Source organism: Leopardus geoffroyi, chromosome B2 (assembly GCF_018350155.1).
Source record: "Leopardus geoffroyi isolate Oge1 chromosome B2, O.geoffroyi_Oge1_pat1.0, whole genome shotgun sequence".
In the NCBI taxonomy this organism is placed as follows: Eukaryota; Metazoa; Chordata; class Mammalia; order Carnivora; family Felidae; genus Leopardus; species Leopardus geoffroyi.
The window spans coordinates 129712399-129730015 of NC_059332.1; the positions used below are offsets into that span (position 1 = coordinate 129712399).

The window sequence follows — 17617 nt, forward strand, 5'->3', positions numbered from 1 at the left end:
TCAGCTCCAGGATGTCTCCAGCTAGATAGCATTCTATCATTCCAACTTACCCCCACATGGGTTTGTTTATACTGCGCTGCTTCACACCCTGAAAAATCATAAGCTTTACTAGGGCTTATGTTAATGTCGCCAAAGGAGGAACCCTCTACAAAGGAGAGAAATCAAAATCCTAGAATAGATCACACCTTTCCTTCTTGTTAATGACAAGGGTTATACAATGCACCAGAACATCAGAGACTTCGTACTGACGCCTTTGGGAATGGGATGGGTGGGATGGGGAAGGGGGGGGGGGTGTTGATTAGGATCTTAATTTTAGTAAACTATCTTGTGCAAATGATGCTTAGTTTCCTTTGTCTTACTTTAAAAAACAGTGTGGCTTCTTTCATTGTAAGGAAGAGTTTATATTTTATATTTCTGCACTGGTAAAGCATAGAATTGAATCAGTACTCATATACAACAGGTATAAAGTACGCCCAGGACTTAGTTCTTTTGCTGCAAAATATTGTTGGGATTAATATTAGAAAAGTGAATTTTGCCTTTACAAAGGGCAAGGAATATTGCATAACTGATCACTAAGAAGCAGAATAGAATCTTAAAATATGACTGTTCTAGCTCTTACCCAGTATAGCGAAAAATGCCCAGATTGCTATAATTCCCTATAAAATGACTAATCATGTTGAGAAATTGTTCAACCGATTTATATAGAAAGTGAGTTAAAATAAAAAGTTATGCTTGACCATAGAAGATGTTTGATTTGGGCTTTTGTAAAATAATCATTACAGGCCACAAGTTAGCTTGCTTTTCACTCTTGATTTTAGGCTCTTTTGAACCTTTCAGCTTAGGGCTGCATCTATTTCTCGAAGTTTTAGGAAGACCATTAATCATTATTTCTGAAAACATGCAGTTAGAGCCATTATTTCTATTTTTTAAAAACAGCTGTATTGACATAATTACCATACCATACCAAACTCACCCACTGAAAATGTACACTTCATTATTTTTTAGTATATTCGGTGTTGTGCAACCATCAGTCTCTTTTCCCATCCCTCTCAACCCCCAGCCCTAAATAACAAATCTTCTTTGCTTATTCTGAACATTTCATATAAATGGAATCATAACATCACGTGGCCTTTTGTGACTGACTTCTTTCACTCAGCATAGTGTTATCAAGGGCCATCCATGTTGTAGCATGTATCAGTCCTTCATTTCTTTTCATTGCCGGGTAACATCCCACTATAGGAATACACCACATTTTCTCTCTCTTTCCATCAGTTGATGGACATTTAGGTTATTTCTAGGTTTTGGTTCTATGAAGAGTGCTGCTATGAACTTCATGTACAAGTTGTTGGTGAACATATGTTTTCATTTCTTTTTGGTATATTTCTAGGAGTAGAATTGCTGGGCCACATAGTAATCCTATGTTTATGTTATGTTTTAAGGAACTGCCAGTTTTTCAAAGCAGCTGTACCATTTTACATTCCCTCCAGCAGTATATGAAGTTTCCAGTTTCTCTACATCCTTGCCAATACTTGTTATTTATCTTTTTGATTTTAGCGGTCCTGGTAAATGTGAAGTTGTATCTCATAGTGGTGTTGATTTGCATTTTCCTAATTACTAATGACATTGAACATCTTTTTCACGTACCTGTTGGCCATCCATATGTCTTCTTTGGAAAAATGTCTATTCAGATTCTTTGCCCAATTTTAATTAGGTAATTTGACTTCCTATTTTTTTTTTAATGTTTATTTATATTTGAGAGACAGAGAGACAGACAGACAGAGACAGAGCATGAGTCAGGGAGGGGCAGAGAGAGACAAAGACAGAATCCCAACCAGGCTCCAGGCTCTGAGCTGTCAGCACAGAGCCTGATACAGGGCTCAAACTCACAAGCCATGAGACCATGATCTGAGCCAAAGTTGGACGCTCAACTGACTGAGCCACCCAGGTGCCCCTTGACTTCCTATTATTGGGATAAAAGAATTCTTTATATACTGGAGATAAGTCATTACCAGATATGTGATTTACAAATACTTTCTCACATTCTGTGGGATGTCTTTTCACTTTCTTGATATGGTTTGCAATTCAGAATTTTGAAATTTTGATTATTTCCAGTTCACCTTTTTTTCTTCTCTTTGTATTTTTGGAGTCTTATCTAAGAAACCATTGCCTAACCAATGTCAAGAAGATTTACACCTAAGTTTTCTTCTAAGAGTTTTATAATTTTAGCTCTTACATTTAGGTCCGTGATACATTTTTTTTTTAACTTTTATTTATTTATTTATTTTGAGAGAGAAAGAGTGAGAATGTACACGCTTGAACAGGGGAGGGGCAGAGAGAGGGGGGACAGAGGATCCAAAGCCGACTCTTTTGCAACAGGAGAGAACCCAGTGCGGGGCTTGAACTTACCAACTGTGAGATCATGACCTGAGCTGAAGTCTGGCACTTAACAGACTGAGCCACCCAGGTGCCCCTAGATCTGTGATCTGTTTTAAGTTAATTTTTATGTGTGGTGTATTGTAGGGTTCTAATTTTCATTCTTTTGCATGTGGATATCTAGTTGTCAAGCACCATTTGTTGAAAAGATGACTCTTTCCCTATTGAATTGTCTTGGCACCTTGTCACAAATCAGCTGACAGTAAATGTAAGGTTTATTTCTGAACTTCTATCCTGTTGATCTACATGTCTATTAATATGCCGTGCTGTCTAGATTACTATAGCTTTGCAGCAAGTTTTGAAACAGAAAAGTGTCTTCTAACTTTGTTCTTCTTTTGCAAGATTTTTTTGCTATTCTAATCTCCTTGCATTTTTATATAAATCTCACATTCAGCTTGTCAGTTTCTGCAAAAAAGCCAGCTGGGAGTTTGATGGGGATTGTGTTGAATAATATTGTTCTCTTAACAATGTGAAGTCTTTCAGTCTGTAAACATGAACATCTTTCCATTTATTTAGATCTTATTTAGACCTTATTTAGATCTTATTTAGAAGTTTAGATCTTATTTAGAAATCTTCCTTAATTTCCTTCCACGGTGTTTTGTAGTTTTCAGCATAGAAGTCTTGCTCCTTCTTTGTTAAATTTATCCTTGCATATTTATTATTTTTGATGCCACTATAAATGAAATTATATTCTTATTTCATTTTGAGAATGTTGTCTGCTAGCATATAATATACAAAAATTAATTTTTATACATTCATCTTATACCCTACAAACTTGTGGAACTCATTTTTTGGTCCCGATAGTTTTTCAGTACATTCCTTATTATTTCTATATATAAGATTTTATGTGCAAATAGAGATAATTTTACTTCTTGTTTTCCAATCTGAAGATCTTTTGTCTTCTTTTCCTTGTCTAATTGCCCTCACTCATTATACACTATCATGTTAAGTACAAGTGCCAAGAGTGGACATTCTTTTTTTTTTTTTTTTAATATAACAGAACATTTAATTACATTGGTTTTCTATCACCACACTAGTCATTTAATAATGATTATATTGGCCATTTCCATTGGTTGGCAGGAGGCTCTTCCTCTAAAGGCTACCTTGATTTCCACTGTATCATTTTTCTTGCCAGACTTAGTTCATTTTCAGCCTGAAGAGTCACTCCTATAGTTGGCCACCCTGAAGGTGGTCTTTGAATTTCTTAACACCTGATTCTGCTTTAACCATATTCAGCTTCTCATTTGTAATCTATTCTGTATACTTTCTATATGCTGTATTTTTAGGAATTTGCTGAAGAACATTGAGAAACTTTATAATATTCTTAGCCTCTCATGTGACTCTGACATATAGTCAGTCCCACAAGGCTGATGGTCTTTTATAGCAGACCCACCATGACAGAGCCCAAGGGTGAACATTCTTGTCTTCTTCCTTATCTAAGGGGGAAAACAATCAGTTTTTACCATTTAGTGTCATGTTAGTTGTGGGCTTTTCATAGATGCCCTTTATCAAAAGGTTCCCTTCTATTCCTAGTTTGGGAGCATCTTTATCATGCAAGAGTCAAAGACTTTTTTTTTTTTTTCCTTTTTTGTGTGTGTGTGTGGCTCTGTTGAGATGATTGTGTGTTTTCTGTCCTTCATTCTATTAATATAGCATTAATTGATTTTCAGATGTTAAACCAAGTTTGCATTCCTGGAATAAAGCTTACTTGGGTATGGTGTATAATCCTTTTATGTGTTGCAGGATTTGGTTTGCTAGTATCTCATTGAGGACTAGATCCATTATTTCTAAGCACAGGCTAAACAGTTATGTCACCAAATAGGGTGGTTTTGGTACCCTCTGGCCTCATGCCCTAGAAGCATTGAGACTTCAGTATTCCCCTCGCCAAGTATAAGGCATGCTAGATTGGACACAATAAATGTTTGTTGAATGTATGACTGAATCAAGGATATTGTCAATGAACAGCCCAATTGCTTTAAGCCAATGATCATATGAATGAGTTATGTTTGTTTGTTTTTTACATCAAGAATTTTGTTGTTACTCTGGCTCTATTGTCTGAAGGGTGGTATCTGAATCTAGTAGCTGTTTCTTCACCACCACCCCACCCCCCTGAGGCTCCCCCTCAGCCCTTGAGTTAAAAGGGCAGAGAAAGCCACTCTTTGATTTTGGGGAGACAAAGGAATGAGTGAATAAAGTTTGCACATCGCATCTAGGCCATGATGGAATCTATATGTATTTGTATTTCTAGGTTTTCATATTTTGGTCAGGGATTTATATTTTTTCTGCCCAGAATACTTATCCATTTCTGTGTAAACCTGGATCTCTGTAAGAAGAAATCATGAAAGCAAAAAGGGTAGAGTTTAATTTCCTTAATGAAAATAACATGCCACATGGTCAAACTTTACAAGGTGATTCAGGCTAAAAGTGAGTTTGACTCCCCCCCCAGACCTCAGTCTCTTACCAATTATAACCTGGAATGAACAACTCTTTTCCCCCCATTTCAGACAGTTTTCATTCAAGTATTTATCTTTATCAAAACACAAGCAAGACATATTACATTTACTGCTCTAGAGTTTGAGCTTTTCATGTAATATAACTTCAAAATATTTCCATATCAATCTCTTTAATCTATTATTATTATTATTATTATTATTATTATTATTATTATTTTGAGAGAAAGCACACGCGCGTGGGTGCGGGGAGGGGCAGAGGGAGAGAGAGAGAGAGAGAGAGAGACAGAGAACAGGGCTCACCCAAAGTGGGGCTTAAGATCACCCAGTGTGGGACTCGAACTCACAAACTGTGAGATTATGACCTGAGCCGAACTCAAATGCTTAAGGATTGATCCACTCAGGCACCGAATCTCTTTAATCTTATAAACAAGCAATTTTATAATCTGTAGGTATATCATGCTTTTTAAAAGAACTTAATGTTTTTGTACTTTAGGTTTGTATTTTTAGATTGTTTTGGGGTTCTTTTATGTATGTGCTATGATGAAAAATGCTGAAATGCACATCTTTATCTGAACATCTTGAACTACGTGTACCAATAAAATCCTAGAATTGTAGAGTCAAAAGATTTGTATATTTCATTTTGGTAGACTTTGCCAAATTACTCTCAAAGAGGCTGCTCAGTATATGAGAATTCCATTTTTGAACTCTTCACCAACACCACAGGAGTATCAGGGTTTCTCTTAGACCGTATAGTGCTTTGTGAGAAACTGAAGTCCCTCCCTCTGGTTGAGGCCGCCCTGCAGGCACATGATTTAACAAGTGGAACATTAGCAGGAATTGAGTCCCAACATACTTCCTTGCCTAGATGTCCTTGTGCAGTGAACACTCTACACAACTGTACCTGACCACAATGTTATGCATAATTAATTTGCAAAAACCCATGTCAGTCTATATGCAAAAAGGGATATCTCACTTTGATTATGAGTGAAGTGGGGTATTTGTATTTCTTTTTCTCTGAATTGTTTATAGCCTTATTTTATGTTTTCTTGCAGCTTTTTGTGGAGTTTTTTTTTTAAGGAGATAAGCCTTGTGCTTATATTTTTCTGTTATTCTTACCTCTTAAATTTATTTTTTTCATATAAAAACTGTTTTTACATAGTCAAATTTATCAAACCTTTTCTTTTTTACAAACTAAAGAGTCACGCTTTCCTTTTCTATTTTTCTTGTATTTGAATATTGGATCTCTGTAACTTATTCTGATTTAAAGTGAATGCTTTAATGATATTTTAAAACGTATGCATAGCTAAGAGCCCCATCATCAGAAAATTGAAAAAGGAAATCATAAACCTGACAAAATATTTGCATTAAATATATTGAAAACAATAATATCTTTATGGACTAAGGCCCTTAAAAATCAGTAAGAAAAAGAAATCAATAAACTGAACTCACTGTAGGAACTATTAAAAATTAACTTTTTAATCTCCTCACAACATCAATTTTATTAATATCCCCAGTTTCCAGATGAGGAAAACTAAAGCACAAGAGTTACCTTGCCCACATTACTTAACCAAAGAAGAGACATAATTTACCAATTGGTATATGAAATAGTTTTAGCAATTCAATAAAAAAAAAAAAAAAAGAAAAGATGCTATCGATCATGTATGCACTGAGCAAGGATTAGAATGATTCTCAGATGATTGTCTTGTGATAGTTTAAATTGGTACAACCTATCAGAAGAGCAGCTTGATGATTAAAAACCTTAAAATGTGCATACACCCAGACCCAGCAGTTCCACTTTTAGGAGCATATTGTAAAGGAAATAATTACTTGCTCACTGGGGTAATGTTTATGAAAGCCAAAAATTGGAAAATAGCAGTTGAACACCAAGAAATGCTTTCAGTTATGTGGGAAACAGTCATGTGATGGAATAAGCTACTTAAAAATGGTGTAAAACATAATTTTGAAAAGTGATTTATATAATAAATAACAATATAAAAAGGCAGGTTTAAAATAATGATTCTATTTTTAAAATATGTGCATGAAGAAAAATCCACACAGAGAGAGAGGAAATTCATTTATGAGGGATAGTGTGGTAGCTTCTGCTTTCATCTGCTTTGGACATGATCGTGGCCAGGGATTTCATATCCAGGGTCTGCCTGGACCACCGCTGGAATTAAAGCCATGAGTTGCCCTGTAACCGTATTGGCTTTTCTCTAGCTGGCATGAAATCAGACTCAGTTTTAAAATCATTGACTGTTTTGCAGCCACTTTATTTTTTCTTGTGAATTCCATGATGAAAACAAAAATATACGTCCTTATAGCCATCTTCTCTTGGGGGTTAATTTTCTTCTTAGTCTGTTTGATCATAATGCAAATGTCCCTCACTTGGAGAGAAAATGAGCAAAAATTTGAATTTCATTTACTTCTCTTTGGTCCACAGCTCATCAGGTCTGGTCAATGAGTAATATTCCAAATATTTTTAGCTTAAATATATTTTATCTTCCAAAGTCTGAGAGGATAACAGTCAGTGGGGGAGTCAGACTTCACCTTTTGCCTACTTAATGCAGGAGGGCAGGAGATAAGGACTCTGGGTTGTTGATCCTCTAAATAAGCCTCTTTAACTTGAATAAAGGAGAAGTTCCAACACCCTTTCTGGTCTTGAGGGACTTCAGTGTAATGGGCTAACTGCCCATTCTTGGGAGTCTGTATTCTTGGGAGTAAAGATTCATATTTAGTGGGGACTCAACTTACGTAAAAGTGTTCTTGAGGTAGAAATAGTCTTAAGCAAATAAACACTTCTGGTCCACTCTCTATCCCACCGGTATCTGAGCAGGGGAACCCAAACCAAAAACAACAGTTTTTGTTCCCCAGAAGGGAATGGGCAAATAACATTGCTTTTAAAAGTTTGTTCTGTTATCGTTTATATTTGCTTACGCCTCCATTTATTTTTGTTTCAAGGGGCTGGATGTTTTTATTCATATAAACCTTCTGGCAAGTATAACATTTCAGCCATTAACACTAAGGGAATTTTGGTTGACAAAGGAGGGACTTAAGTGGTGTTTTGCTTGGGAATAACCTGGAAAGCTGTGCCGGTATGTGCTTGGTGGATATATTCCTGCAAATTGGCTCATTTTGTAAGGTGTTACTGGCACACCTGGGTGACTCAGTCGTGGACTGACTCTTGATTTCAGCTGAGGTCATGATCTCGCTCTTTGTGAGTTCCAGCCCCCACCCCCACCCCCGCATAAGGGCTCAGCGCTGAAAGCACAGAGCCCGCTTGGTATTCTCTCTCTCTCTCTCTCTCTCTCTCTCTCTCTCTCTCTCTCCCCCCCCCACCCCGCCTCCCTCTCCCTCTCTCAAAATGAATAAACATTTCTAAAAATTAAAAAAAAATGAAGTGATTACACGGAAGATTCTGTGCTGGGCCATGGGGGAAGATTCAAAGGGAAATCATACATAGCCCCTGCCCACAAGGGTCTGTGCTTAGTGGAGATGGGCAGAAAGGAAAGTGGGAGGAAAGGGACCCCTGGAGAATTGTGGGGACAAATGAGGGAGTCCAGAAAGTACAGAATGAGAACAAGAATTCTGGCTCTGAAAGGCAAGAAGGACACAGGCGGTGGGAAGCACTGAAGGTTTTTTATCAAATGAGAAATGATTACAGCTTTGCCCCAGGGGATGAATCTGCCTGCCGAGCACACAGTATGGATTTCCTGGGGGAGACCTCCCCACGGCCAAGATGTCGGCCAAGAGGTCCGCTAGGATAATCCAGCAAGGTGGAGTGAACTCCCGACCTGGGGGGTGGCTGGAGAAATGGGAGCGGGGCGATGACCACATCTGTATCTGCAACTCTGCTCTCACCTTGCACTCTAGGCTCAGATATGCTAGAGCCTACGGGGCAGGTCTGCTCGGGTCCTTAATGGGCATCCTACAGGTAAGAGGTCTAAACAGAAGGCTTGAGTTTACCCGCCAAATCCCTTCTCCCCTGAACTTTCTACATGTCACCAAATAATACCTCCAGCCACCTCACGCATTCTAGCTGGAAGTCGAGGAGGCCTCCTTGAGTTTTCCCTTCCCCTCCTCACCAAACCATCCACGTGTCCTGTACGTTTTCCTTTCCAAATGTCTCTCTAGTCCACCCACTTCTATCTCTACTGCCACCATCCAGGCCCTGACCACAGTCATTGCACAACCGTAGTGAGCTGGAGCTGGTCTCCTGCTTCTGTTCTCAGCCTTCTGCAATTCATGTTCCACACAGCAGCCAAAGTAATGTTTTAAAACATAAATCACATCACTTCCTTACTCACTGCCTTCCTGCGTCTTCCCATTGCCCTTAGAATGAAATCCAGATTTCTTACTCTGGCCCACAAGGCCACAGGATCCTCTCTGATCCTTGGCCCCTGCCCCTCCCCCCACACCCCCTCGTGCCACAGTCTTTACTCCCTTTTCCAGTCACCAGACAAGCCTTGCTTGTTCTTACCTGTGACCTTGGACGTTGCTGCTCCCTCTTTGTCTGGGATGAAAGGGACACTCTCTGGCTAGCTCTTTCCAAAGCTTCAGTTGCCAGCTTCATGGAGACCTTCCTTGTCCAGCCCTCTTCAGAGAAGCCTGCCTAGCTCCTCAAGCCACAGTTCTTTCTCCTTCCTTGCTTTTATCTCTCAGATAATCCTGCTTTTTTCTTTAAATATATATTTTTAAGTTTATTTGTTTATTTTGAGTATGCCCTGCGTGCAAGCCAGAGTGGTGGGTATGGGGGGAGGGGGGGGGGTGGAGAGGGGCAGAGAGAGAGTATCCCAAGCTGCTCCAAGCTATTCAACAGGGAGCCCGATGCAGGGCTAGATCTCAGGAACCATGAGATCATGACCTGAGCCGAAATCAAGAGTCAGATTCTTAGCCAACTGAGCCACCCAGGTGCCCCTATCCTGCTTCTTTACATGTTTCTTTTTCAGTACCTCCTTCACTAGAACCTAGGCTCCAGAAGCTAAGGGACCTTATCTTGTTCCCTAATCTGCCTCATTCTGAGGGATATGCTTGACACAACTACTGAATAAATGAACAGCCCTTTTTGGCCAGTTCGGATATTAGTAGAGTGATAGGCATTGAGTGAAAAGTTAAGTAGTGTCCAAGAAACGTGCAGTTGTTTAAATTGATTCTTCAGTATTTACCTCCAGTCTCTAAATAGCACGCTTACTTGTTAATTATCGATTGTTCAGTTTGACACATTGTCACTGAACTCACAGTTTGGAAATTGAAGATACAGCTTCGTTTTTCACCCTTTCTCTGACCCCTGCCAACCCACCCCCCTCCATCACACATTTCCCTACTGTTCTCATCCTCCCAGCGTTCTTCCACTGTACTTTTGATTAGAACAGTATTCTGTGTAACTGTGTAAAAAGTTGATGATAGCTAAGCCTGTGGTAAACCATGATTACTTTTTCTTTCCTGCATGGCTTTTGCTTTCCTTACTGGTATTTTTGTTTGCTTGCTAAGGGTCCTGCATACTCATCCCCAAATCTTCCCCCAGTTATGTAAATCTCTTCTCAGCATGTTCAAACACTTTTGTTATTCTGTCAAGTTCATCTTAAAGAACTGTAACCAAATTGGACTGTGGCTTCCTCTAAGCTTGCTGCCTATTTCCCTGGATCTCTCTTCACATCAGGCTGGGGAGTCTTTCCACTTACGTCTGGTGTTGGACGTTTAGATTCCTAGATCAACGTCTATTTTTTTCTGGGTCTATTTCCTTATTTAGACAGAGCACACAGGTAGCTTCTTGAGAAAAGCTCATGGGGCATGGTTTTTTTGAGACCTACTATATAAGAAGGCATCTTTATTTTGTCTTTCTACTTGCTCAGTAGCTTGGCTGGGTTGTAAGGCAGCGAGGCAAACTTACTGTAATATGTAAAAATATCCACTGCCACTTATAATTAATCACCATTAACATTTTCTCTTTATGTAGATTATTTTTTTTCTCTTCAGCAAATAGCTTTGAATTAATTGCAAAAGACTTTCTTGAACAGTTGTCACACGAGAACTCAACTTTGACGTGCTCTTGTTATTATAGTCTACAAAAATATTTTATGAAAGTTTAACGTTTTGTAGCTGAATGGACTAATTTAAAAATATGTTTACTGAGGTAATAATGATATCTCACAGACTTGCCTGATTGTGAGAATCACTAAGTATGCTTGGGAAAAATACTCTCTTCTGGGCAACATATTCTAGAATAGCAAAATCCATCTTGGAGTGGGGTCTCACAATCTGCATTTTTAGCAAGTATTCCAGAAGGCTCTTAATGTGAGAAACATCCTCTGGAGGTTAGCAGTGTCTTAAAAAGTGGCTTCAGATGAAGGCTTTCTCTTCATTAACAATGTGTGACTTCTCTTGATGTGAAGTAGAGGTTACAAAATGTCCAGTTCAAACACACTGATGTTCTGTACCCAATGCCTTGATGAATTTGGTCATTAATATGTCCTATTCCTGAGCAAGTATTCCCATTGTCAAGGACAATTTTGGCAAAATCACGTTGCCAGAAGTTTTTTTGCTCTTACATACATTTTGCTAATATTACAAACTGCAAAATAATTCATTTCCCGCAAGAGTTGGGTTTGAGGTAAATACAAGTTACATTCAAAGGGAAGGAAGCTATCTGTAGAATGACAATTGCTGTTTAAGGAAAGGCCCCAGAATTTTGAGTCAGTTGCCTTTTTAGGAAGACACCTGTAAACTTCATTGGAGGTGGCTGTGTGCTAATTAGGGAGGAACCAAAGCGACAGAGCAGGGGCTGGATTAGAACAGGTGTTTAATAATGCATGGGACGGACTGTAAGAAAGATTTTAGTCAAATATATTTTCTAAAAAGGAGGCCGAGACCTTTTCTCTTTTAGAAATGTGGGCAGCAAATCCTGAAAACTTCAAAAGGAAGCAATCATTTATTTAGAAATTCTTTTCATATGTTCCTTTTGGAAACGTTTGACTCTTTATTTTTGCCTGTTTGTATTTCAGGGGTCTTTTCCTTTCAACGGTGTGCCTATTTTGCAGTACATTGCCCAGTGTGAAGTAAATTCCAGTCTTAATTGGGGTCTCTTACAGGCTTTTTCTGAAGGGTTTCTGAGCCTCCCCCGGGAAAGGCCACTGTTTGCCCAAGGTGTTCTGAGGAGGGCCTGCTGAGCATTGCCCTGGACCTTCCTTCCAGAATAAAAATGTTTCTGACCACACAGCTGGGTAGCCCACAGGACTGAGAAGGGCAACGTGACAGGATGATTCAGGATCGCAATTGCCGATTCCATCTATTTAAAGGGATTCTGTGTTTTTCAAAATTTCTTCTACATCTGTGAAGTTAACTTGTGCTGACCTGCCAGGCTGGAGGAGACAGCTGAGGATGGAAACTTGGAATAAGCCAGAACGAGTTAACTGAGCTCATGTTGAATGTTCTGTGTGCCTAACAGAGCAGTGTTTCATTTTCCTCAAGTCTACTAAAATGGAATTATATACATATGTGCGCAACTAGTGTTCTGTCGCTTGGAAAGTACTTGGCTGCCAGTTTTTTAACGAAAACATGAAAAGAATAAAATCAAACTGGAGATTTTTAAGAAGGATCTAGAACTGCACACTTAAAAAAAACCCGAGTCCCCTTTAGTCATCAGACCATGGAATGTCACAACACATGGACACCTCATTTTTCAAATGATGGTGTTTTAATTAATAAGGCCATTATAAAATGATCGTAGCAGAAGCCTTTAAAGAACTTTTCTTTTCCCCTCTCTTAGGCGGGGTGGGGTAGAGATGGGGTTGAAAGCTGTGTGACATTTTCACTCTACCTTCAGTGTACGAATAGACTCCGTAACAGATAAGAGGAAAAGTCTGTATTAGTTTGCTATGGCTACCATAACAAATTACTACAGAGTGGGTTGGCTTCAACAACAGAATTTCATTTTCTCACAGTTCTGGAGTCTAAGAACTTACTTAGCACTTAGAAGTCCAAGATCAAGGTTTGGATTCTTCTAAGGTCTCTCTCCTTGCCACTTTCTCCCAGTATCCCCATATGGTCTGTGAACCCACACATCTATCCAGTCTTACTGTCTTACAAGGACACCGGTAATTGGATTAGGGCCCACACACATGACCTCATTTTTAAAGACCTTCTATCCAAATACAGTCACATTCTGAGGTATTTGGAATGAAGACTTCAATATTTGAATTTTGGGGGACAAAATTCAGCCATTGCCATTATCCTTCAAACAAGTTTACAAACGGAGATCCATTCACAGTGGCCCATAAACACATTGGATCCATTGTCTTTTTTTCTGGTTTCTTCAATTGCACTTCTTAACAGACTATAGCTTCTTTCCTGCTCGTCTTCAACGATGCTACATATTCGGTTAGACATGGCCGGAGTAAGAGGATGCATCGAAGGTGTTTTTTGGCAACGGGAGCCAATCAGTGTCACTAGGCAGTGCCACTTAGGAGATAAGGCATGGAATATAAAGAGAATAAGTGGTAAAATTAGAAAATAGTCTATGTGAACACTGTGTTTCTGCCATACTTGTATAAGAAATAATTACCTTGTGAGTGGAGTACCAAATTGAGTAATGCTAAGAAAAAAAATGCTTATGAAGATGCTAATCCAGTGTGGTCAGCAACTATATAAGTACCACCTGACTAGTTTTTTATAATCTTCTTTGAGATCCCTGAATGTGAGGCACACTATTTAGAGAAATGCTTTATTCCCAAATGTCACTACATATATATATTCCTCTTTTCTGTGTTTGATTTTTTTTCTTACTCTGTATGCTTTTATTATCTTAGATGTGTTTGATATCCCGCAGAGTGACATGTTTCTTCACAAAAAGCTGCTAAAATAAGAAATAAAATGAATAGGGATGCTAAAGAAAGATAGTGTTAAAACACCTGTCAAAGTAAAGCCAGAGCAAGAATGTTCTTGCCAGAAAATGCAGCAGCCCCATTGAATCAGGTTGGTAATTCAAGGATGATTCACATGTGACTAAACACATTTATATTATGTCCCATACACTTTGCAAAGCACCTAGCCAGCTTTCAATAATGGCTTCCTACCTCTTGCTAAATTTCACAGGAAAGTCTTCACTGGGATGGACAGACTGGGTGGACTTATTCGTCTTGTCACAAGACATGAAGATAGTGCTTCAAAAACACACCCACTTCCTTGAGGTCCCAAATTCTTTAATTTACTTGGAACAGGTCCCTCGAGCCCTGTAAACACACCAGTAAGATGGGTTCGTCAGAATCCTACAAACCTAGATTCTCCCTTAAAAGGGTTTAAAACTCTCCAGTCACCTAAGAGATTACTGTGTTTAATTTTTTGGCCGCTTTTGGAGCAGGAGTTTCCTAAAAGTAAGTTAGACCTTGAGATGGCTGAGATACGAGGCATTCCTAAGAAGCTGCATGCCAGATCCAATAATCTTTTGGGCCCTGATCTGAATCTAAATGGTGACGGAGTAGGAGTTGGGATGTGCAGGAATTTTCAGTTAAACTCCACACCCATTGGTTGTGATCCTGTCACTTTGGTTTTTTAACATAGTTAGCAGATCAGAATAGGCCAAACACTCATTCTAACAACGTTTACAAGTCACAGAGTAATGGTGTTCTTCCAAGTGAGAACATTTCAATGGGATTCAAGCTTGGCATTTCAGATTCAAAGCTCAGTATTCTAAGGTCTAAAGATGAAGGCTTACTATACACAATGGAAATAACTAATAAGGATTTAAGGAATAATGACTTATGGTGTTGGTAGTGCCATTCCTACGTTGTTTTCATTGCTGGGTATCTCGTCCCAGGGGCAAAAAGAAAGAGCATAAGGTTCCTGTTAGATCGCAAAAAGGGGATGGTGCAGAATAAACAGAGGTCCCCTTGATTGTGATTTCTTAGCCAGACCAGTAGATGATGATTCTCAGTAAATATGAGTCCTTCAGGACTTAGGAACTATGTTGAATTTAAAGGTGGCCTTAACACTAAAGAATCTGAGGTTAACAGAGTCATGAAACGGAACTTTTTTTTTTCTCCTCAGATTTTGACATTAGGCATATTTGGAAACAGGAGTAAAACGCAACTTCCTGTGTTTGGCCACTATAGCAACACTTCTTAAACAGCACAGACTTAAAAAAAAAAAAAAAAAAAAAAAAAAACTAAAGGCAACAACAACGTGTAGCTCAACTAGGTGTAGACAGTTCACTAAGTGAATTTTCAACATGGTTCAGTAAGGATTCACCAAGTAAACAACAGGTCTTTTGAATAAAATAGGTTCTTTTGTTTTTAGTTTTTTACTTTACTTTTTTATTTTTTGCAGGTACAAGCGTAAAAATAAACTGTGCAACTTCCCAGCTGGTGGGAAATAGAGCCAAATCCAGTTCTAGTGATTCTCTCCCAGTCTTGTAGGTGATGTCAACCTTCTTGCTTTGTGACTCCCCTCAGGGCACTTCTGCTGTGGGCTGATGGCAGTTTCCCTTGGGTGCATGCTGGTTCTCTGCAGCTCTCAGCAATTGTCCTGAGACCAGTGGAGAACACAGGTGGCTCTGTGCAGGAGTCCATTTTGTACAGGGTGTTTTTGTTTTTCTGGTGCCCTCTGGAAGACCTGGAAAATAGCTTTCAAAGACATTTCACTCTCCCAGTTGCTCCAAATTGTAAATAACCCACTTTCTATGATTTATTCTCCTCAAAACCTTTTAAGAGTCCCCTTTCCACTTGATTGTGTAGGAGGAGGAAAAAAAGTAGTGGAAGACATTCACCTTTCTTGAATATTGGTGACTCAGTATGACCCTTTGCGGGTATTTTTTCTGTTAACCCTAGCAACAACCCAAATGGTAAATTGTATTATCCCCTTCTATGGTTGAGGAAGAGACTATGAACAAGGTTGAATGACCTTGCCCAAGATTACCAGCTAGGAAATGGAAGAACAGATTATTAAATTCAAGTCTTTCTGAGCCCAAGGCCCATGTTTTCTCTCAATGGTACTTACAGGTCTATGTTTATACTTAAAATGATTTTCTTTGTCTCTTCCTTCCTTCTTTCCTTTCTTTCTTTCTTTCTTTCTTTCTTTCTTTCTTTCTTTCTTTCTTTCTCTTCCTTCCTTCCTTCCTTCCTCCCTCCCTCCCTCCCTCCCTCCCTTCCTTCCTTCCTTCCTTCCTTCCTTTCTCCCTCCCTCCCTCCCTCCCTCCCTCCCTTCCTTCCTTCCTTCTTTCCTTCCTTCCTTCTTTCTTCTCTTTTAGCATATACTAGATGTCACCAGGGTGCCAAATAAGCTAAAGAGTAAGACAAAAGAAAACATTTTTGTGCTTCTCTGGGAGCTTTAATACAGAGCACGGTAAGAGCCACTCATTTCCCCATTTGTGTTTGCTCCCCTTAAGATACTGGTATAACAGGAGACATTTGATTCTCCTTGAAAGGTGAGGTTGAAAGGTGAGATAGGAGAGGTGGTATTTTCTGTTTAGAATGGAACAAAACCTTGCTGCTGCTGTTTGCCAGTCTTAAAAAATGATTCCTAGTCATTGAGCACATTACATTGTGTGGTCAGGTCTCTGCCACCACAACACTGGGCTGCTGTGTGAAGGGCCTTGTAGCTCTATCAGTTTCTGATGTAGTTAGTGAGGCAAACATCTGAAGTATCAATACAGGGCTAAACCTTCATAATGTTATATTTTGACAGAATTTGATCTCAGGTAAAAAATACAGCTTTAGAGTTTTCTGTGTGGTTTCATGTTTCTAAGAGATTTAAATTCTCACATGGAATGCCCAAAAAGAATGGAAAAACAAATGCAGTTTGGACTTAGTGTCAGTATAGTGGGACAAGGTGCCTTTCCAGTTTCTTTACCATGAAACTAAATTGGCTTTCTGACTCTTCCAGTTAGGAGAAAGAAAGTGAAGACTGAGGAAACATCTGAATTGCCTAACGTGTTTAGAGAGAAGGAAGAAGGAAATGTCAGTGTGGGGTGTGTGGAGGGGTAGCTCGTGAAAACATTAATTTTCGCCACTTGCTGCTATCTAAAAATATAAAATTCTTCAAAGATTATTTCACGTATAAATCATTCCAACTGTTTTTTTTTCAGTTGTTTGTCTTTGATGGATTGTCATTTTAAAATTACACAGTAAGCAGCAAGTAAGGCTTTGTTCACCTGAAAAATTTGTCAACAATGTCTGTACCATTCTTATGAGTGTTAATCATCCTTCCTGCTGGCTTTGATATTTTCTCAATTTCAAACTTTAGTGTTTGTTATGTTATCTTTCAAAATATTTGGAGCTCTGCAGGAAGGCCCTGTTGGAAACAATTTCCTCTGTGTGAAAAATCTAAAGACCTGCTAAAATAAATCATAGCCTAGTTAGGCCAGGCCTCGTACATTATTAACAAACATTTGTCTATGATTTAGTTATTCATTTCGTAAATATTTAGTAAGCACCTTCTGTGGCCTTGGGTACAGGGTGGGGGTCCCACCAGGAATAAAACTCTTTTGGTGTCTGTCCTCATGGGACTCATGATCTAGTAGGGAGCACTATTCCTTTTTCTTCATATACTTGCTCCCTGAAGAGACCATCTTTTTTTTTTTTTTTTTTTTTTCCTCCTACTCGCTTAAGAACAACAACAATTAAAAGTTATTTTTATGGCTTCTGGAAAAGTTGATGAATTGCAACTAGCTACTTCTGAAGTTCGGTCATGGGCTTTTTTTTTTCCATCATTCTAGTACACATCGAACATTCCTTCAGGCCAGC

At 38.9% G+C, this 17617-nt stretch overlaps 1 protein-coding gene and 1 pseudogene across 9 annotated transcripts in view; one reads left to right on the forward strand and one right to left on the reverse strand.

The window, feature by feature from the left end:
• The window catches only part of PHACTR2 (phosphatase and actin regulator 2), a 274251-nt gene that overhangs the window by 141075 nt on the left and 115559 nt on the right, over positions 1 to 17617 (forward strand). The window lies entirely within an intron of this gene.
• On the reverse strand, positions 3384 to 3829 carry LOC123609112 (annotated as a pseudogene).